We start from the raw sequence: 6,056 nt of genomic DNA, 5'->3' as shown, positions 1-6,056 counted from the left end.
GGTCTAAAAAATTGAATTTACCAGTCCGTCTGCAATTGAATAGACTAATCGACTAGTCCCCGGGTGTATAATAGTATGACGACCAGTCCCCAAGCACCAAGTGCGCTCCTTAGAATTCTGCGTTGCTATACTGTACGACCAGTCCCCGAGCATCGACTGCTCGGTGGTCGGTGCAGTCTTTGAAGTTCCGAGCTGATAGACTGGGCGACCAGTCCCCGAGCGTCAAGTGCTTGGTGGTCGGTGCAGTCCTTGAAGTTCCGAGCTAATAGACTGGGCGACCAGTCCCCGAGCGTCGAGTGCTCGGTGGTCGGTGCAGTCCTTGAAGTTCCGAGCTGATGGACTGGGCGACCAATCCCCGAGCATCAATTGCTCTGTGGTCGGTGCAGTCTTTGAAGTTTCGAGCTGATGGACTGGTCGACCAGTCCCCGAGCATCAATTGCTCGGTGGTCGGTGCAGTCCCCGGATTGTTGACTCTCTGGCATATTTGTCTTCTTTTTATTGAAACGATCTTTTCAGTTAAAGTTGACATGACGAGACCTCCTGATGGGTTGTCAGATGGACGCATGAAAAGTTGCGCCTGGCAACTGTGCAGCCGCCCTTTGCGTGGTTTGAGAAAAAGGAAACCATCAATTGGTACGAAAACTCCGCCGCATTAATTGTCTATAATCATTGTAAACCGAAACGCCGCATCCGCCGCATGGCCCGCCCACTTCCCGAGAATACAGGAAATGGGAGAGGTGGAGTTGCGGGTTATAAGAGCCTGACAGTTCCGCCTGTACTCCTTACCCTGCCATTGCCCTCAAGCCTTCCATTCTCGCCTCTTTCGATCACCTGCATCTTCGTAACCCAAATCCACTTCTCACCTCCAATGGCGAAGAGCGACTCCAAGAAGAGGGCCGAACTGATGGCCAAGGAGTGGAAGAAGTCCCGCAGCACCACCAAATCCCTTGGTGACCTCGTCGACATGGGACTCCTGCACAGCTCGGAGCTTGGCGGCTGGAGAGCGCCGGAAGGAGAAAGCTTCCCCGACCCTCGTGCCGGTGAGATCGTCGTGTTCGAAGATTTCGTTAAGAGGGGATTTGGGGTTCCGGTTCATCCTTTTCTCCAAGGTCTTCTTTTGTATTATGAGATCGGGATTTGCAATCTGCACCCGAACTCAATTCTCCTTATCTCCACGTTTATTCATCTGTGCGAGGCCTATGTTGGCATAGAGCCGCACTTCGATCTTTTTCGTTATCTTTTCTGCTTGAGGAAGAAGGGAGCAGTTGGAGGCTCTAAGGTCGCAGGTGGAGTATACCTCAACCTTCGTGATGGAATGAAGAATCACTACCTGCACTGTCCATGGAACACTTCCTTGACCGAATGGTATAGGAAGTGGTTCTACGTCAGGGAGGAACCGGGCAGCTCCACGTTCTGCGACGTGGGGTACATTCCCGAGAAGAGGGTGAGCTGGACCGACCGCCCGGAGTTCGACGGTCAAGTGGCGGATCTGATGAAGCTGATCGACTGGTCGCGCCTGGATGGGCTTGGCGTGGTCGGCAACTTTATTTGTCGTCGGGTGATGCCCTGCCAGAAGAGGGTGCACTCGGCGTACGAGTATGCCGGAAGCGTGGACCCGACCAGGATGCGACCGGAGATCTTGGAGAAGGCGGAGGTACAACGGCTGTTGAACGAGCTGTTCAACTTCGCAGACGGAGGATTCATCCGTGGCAGTGATCGGGTGCAAGCCTTCAAGTTAGGTCGACCAGCACCAAAGGTATGTTGCAGATTATTTTGTTTTAGTATTTGTATATCGTATGTGGCTGGCTCATCTTTGTTGCTTTTTGCAGATCGGCGATGTCGACCGGTGCACAGTGTATGTATCACTGGCACCGGGGATGGAGAATCCTGCGGGAGAAGACCCGCTAGAGGAGGACGCTGCTCGGTGTGCTCATTACACCAGCAGTGAGGAGGAACAAGCCCGCCCCGTCCCAACCACCGAGGAAAGGGTGTCGGGGAAAAGGCCAATGCCTGTGGATCCGTCGCCGATGCCGACACTGCCGGCGGAGAGCAGCCGAGCGCCGAAGCGGCGTCGGTTCGTTCGGATCGACGACGAGGAGGAGGAGGAGGAGGCCGTTCCGTCGTTGGTCCGGAGGCCTCCTAGTCGTCCGGACGGCGGGGCGACCACTGCCAACCGTGTGGCCGTCGATCCACCTGCGCCTCGCGCTGGGGAGTCGGGAGCACAGGTGCCGACTGGTCGGACGAGAAGGAGGTTTACCGCGACCCACCGCCGCTCAAAAGTGTAAGTGTTCAACTTACGTATTTCACCGATGTTTTTTTTTATTGTAGTTTTGTTCCTTTAGCGCGGCGTCGGATGTCAACTCTGGCCATGCCGCTGGCCAGGGGACGAGTGAGCCGGTTTGCGCTGCTGAAGACGCGGCCCCGCAGACCGTAGAGCAGCCTACGGCTGCAGCCGTGCCTGAGAGCGCCGAGGAGTCCCCGGCCGCGGCACCGGCTACGTTGAGCAGCCCGACCAGGGTTGAGGAGGCTATGGGGACGTCTCCCCCAGCCAGCACCACGGAAAGGGAGGGAAGGGCCCCGACCCCTCCTCCCGCCGGGGATGGTGAAGTCTCCACACCGCCCCGAGCAGGGGCCGCTTCGACTGCAGGCTCCCCAGGTCTGGTCCGGGGACCAGTAATGCCTGGGACCGCTACCGGAAGCAACGCAGCGCGGGAGGAGGAAGCTCAGGCGGCCTCCGAGGACGAGGTGGAGGAGATTGAGGGTCGTCCCCGTGATGGCCGCCAACACGTGTATGTGTGGCGCCAACGCGGGGATCACTTTATCGGGCATGAAGAGCTCGCCGAGACCGAGGAGCGCGCCAGGGTGGAGCGCGCGGCCAAGCACCTTGTCGACGAAGTCAAGGTAAGCGACTTTTTGTACTGCTGTACATTCTATGCCTTGTCTTGCATGGTCGTTATATGTTCGCTTTGTAGGGCGCAATGAAAACGGCAAAGTACCGGAAACGGTGCTTTGACCAGATAGAAGGCGTCGTGGCCGAGAACAAGGCCCTGGCCGCGGAGGTAGACCGGCTGCGGTCGGAAGTCGGGGAGAAGGTGGCCGAGATGAGCGCCCAAGAGGAGCGTCGTCTCGACCTCACTCGTCGCTTGGCCGACCAGTACCGGCAGCGAGAAGGTTAGTCACACGCTCCGAGCAGCTTTGCGTACTTGTGTAGTTTGCTTTACTGACCAGTTTATGATTCACGCAGACTTGGAGGAGGAGGTGGCGCGCCTCCGACAAGAGAAGGAGCAGCTCAGCCAACAGCTCGCCGGTGCGCTGGAGTCCGGGCGGTGAGCAGGAGAGGAATTGGGTCGAAAGGACCGGGAATTATCTGGTAATGGGTGCCGCCTTGTTAGCTGCTGCTTGTCGCCCCTTTGTTTGTTTGGTATGTCGAAAATAACGCTTTGTTTCGTTTGCAGTGCTCAAGGTGAACGCCAAGAAGCACCTGGATGATCTGGTCAAGGACCGGGACTCCTGGAAGGTCAACTGTTGCAGGATCTGGAAAGGAGTGTCCCCGGTCCTAGACCTGATCAGTCCCGAGCTCCCGGAGAGCCAGCCCCGCGCGCCACAGTTGACCCCGGTCGAGAAGGCGCAACGGGCGTGGGACTGGCTCCAGCAGTTCGTGAAGGACGCCGGGGAGTTTGCCGGCGCGCACGTCCTCAGCATGGTGCGCGCCCACTACCCCTGGTCGACTTGAGCAGGCTGGAGAAGGGGTACCCGAAGGAGGTCGGCCCACAGGAAGCGGACGAGCTTCGGGGTAGTCTGCTGGACTTGTCATCGACAGTGATCGGCGACATCAATCTGTGCGGAACGGCCACTCCCCCAGACCAGCCGAGTTCAGATAGGTCGGCCAGGGAGTTGTCGGGCGCGTCCGTTGCGGGAGATGGGCGGTCGACGCCTGCGGTCTCGACCAGCCAGGCGCCGGTGGCCCCGACCCCTTCGTCCGGGCAGTAGGGCCAGGCGAGTGATCAGCCCGAGCAGCTAGGCCAATAGAGTAGTCTGTAGGAATAGACTAGTGTCTGCCCGTCAGGGTATTTATTGTAAACTTTGTATGTAAAGTTTGTAATAAAGTTTGCTTTTTGTCATGACTGTTGTTTTGAGCGCTGTAAGATTATCTGAGTGACGTGTCACCGTATTCGTCTTGGTAGTCGTTAAGAGCATCCATTGCAGAAGTTTTGCCGAGTGCTGTGTGCGACAAGGTATAGGCAAAAAATAGAGAATTTCATTATTAACAATTATAAGATACTTACAAAGGGAAGTTATTAAAACTTTATGGATAGAAACGTCGCAGTTTGTCTATGTGCCAAGAGTTAGGCACTCGTGTTCTGTCTGGGTATGCCAATCTGTAGGACGTAGGTCGTGTGACCTCGGTCACCACGAAGGGTCCTTCTTAGGGAGTGGATAGCTTGTGCATTCCCTCCTGGCTTGTTTTCCATCGAAGTACCAGATCGCCGACCACGAAGGAACGGTCCTTGACGTTCCTGTTGTAGTATCGCCTGACTGCCGCGAGATATTTTGCTGTTCGGAGACAAGAATCTAAACGCTTTTCCTCCATGCAATTGATTTCGAGTTCTCTGGCGTTGTCGGCGGTCGCCTGGTCGAAGTGTTCGATTCTAGGAGATCCGAAGTGTATGTCAGACGGCAGGACCGCCTCTGAACCATACACCATGAAGTAGGGAGACACCCCTGTGTTTCGACTGGTCTGAGTTCGGAGGCCCCAGACCACTGCCGGCAATTCATTCATCCATCGACCGGGTGCTCTGTCGTTTTCGGTGTACAACCTTTTTTTAGGGCGTCAACGATCATTCCGTTAGCACGTTCAACTTGACCGTTGGCACGTGGATGTGCCACTCACACGTATTTTATGACTATGCCTCTGTCATCGCAGAAGTCCCAAAAAGTGGTGCCAGTAAACTGAGTGCCCAGGTTGGTGATTATGCTGTTCGGGATGCCGAATCTGTGTATGATTTGATTGAGGAATTCCACAGCCTTCTCGGAGGTTGCCTTGACCAGAGGCATGTATTCAATCCACTTGGAGAACTTGTCGATTAACATGAAAACAAACTTGAAATTGCCCGGGGCTGGTTTAAATGGCCCGATCATGTCAAGCCCCCAGCAAGCAAAGGGCCAAGACGACGGGATGGTTTGAATTTCGTGGGCAGGTACGTGGGTCCTCTTAGCGAAAAACTGACATCCTTCGCAATGTCGAACCAGTTTTTCTGCGTCGCCGACCGCGGTTAGCCAATAAAAACCTGCTCGGAAAGCCTTTCCGACCAGCGTTCTGGATGCGGCGTGATTGCCGCAGGATCCAGCATGTATGTCTTCTAAGAGCTTGATACCATCATCTTGGGGTATGCACTTGAGCAGTACTTCGGAGCTTGCGTTTTTCCGCATGAGTTTGCCGTCGACCAGGATGTAGTTCTTTGATCGTCGAATGAGGCGCTCGTTCTCTGTTTTGTCCTGAAGGCCTGTCCCGTCCGATATGTATTTGATGAACGGGGTACGCCAGTCACGCCCACCGGTTGTCGGAGTGGCGTCGTCTATGAGCATTGCCTCGGTGGGTTGCTTGTCGACCAGGGAGGAGCCTACGCTCGGCTCGTGGATGTCCTGGACGAAAATACCCCGCGGGATCTGGGCCCGAGATGAGCCTAACTTCGACAACGCATCTGCTGCTTGGTTCTTATCCCGGACCACGTGGATGTACTCTATGCCGTAGAAGTTGGTTTCCCATTTGCGAATTTCTTTGCAGTAGAGATCCATCTTCTCGTGGGTTGCGTCCCACTCCTTGTTGAGCTGGTTGATGACCAAAGCGGAGTCGCCATAAACATAGAGGCGCTTGACTCCCAGCTCAACGGCTAGTCTTATGCCATGCAAGCATGCTTCGTATTCGGCGACGTTGTTTGACGCCGGAAAAAGGATTCGAAGGACGTAGCGCAGTTTGTCCTTGTTGGGTGATACGAACAGTATCCCAGCGCCGGCACCGTTGATGTTCAAGGACCCGTCAAAGAACATTGACCAGT

The sequence above is a fragment of the Sorghum bicolor genome, chromosome 4 (genome assembly GCF_000003195.3).
Source record: "Sorghum bicolor cultivar BTx623 chromosome 4, Sorghum_bicolor_NCBIv3, whole genome shotgun sequence".
NCBI classification, from domain to species: Eukaryota; Viridiplantae; Streptophyta; class Magnoliopsida; order Poales; family Poaceae; genus Sorghum; species Sorghum bicolor.
The sequence above is the reverse complement of the archived record's forward strand: the minus strand, read 5'-3'. Positions refer to the sequence as shown.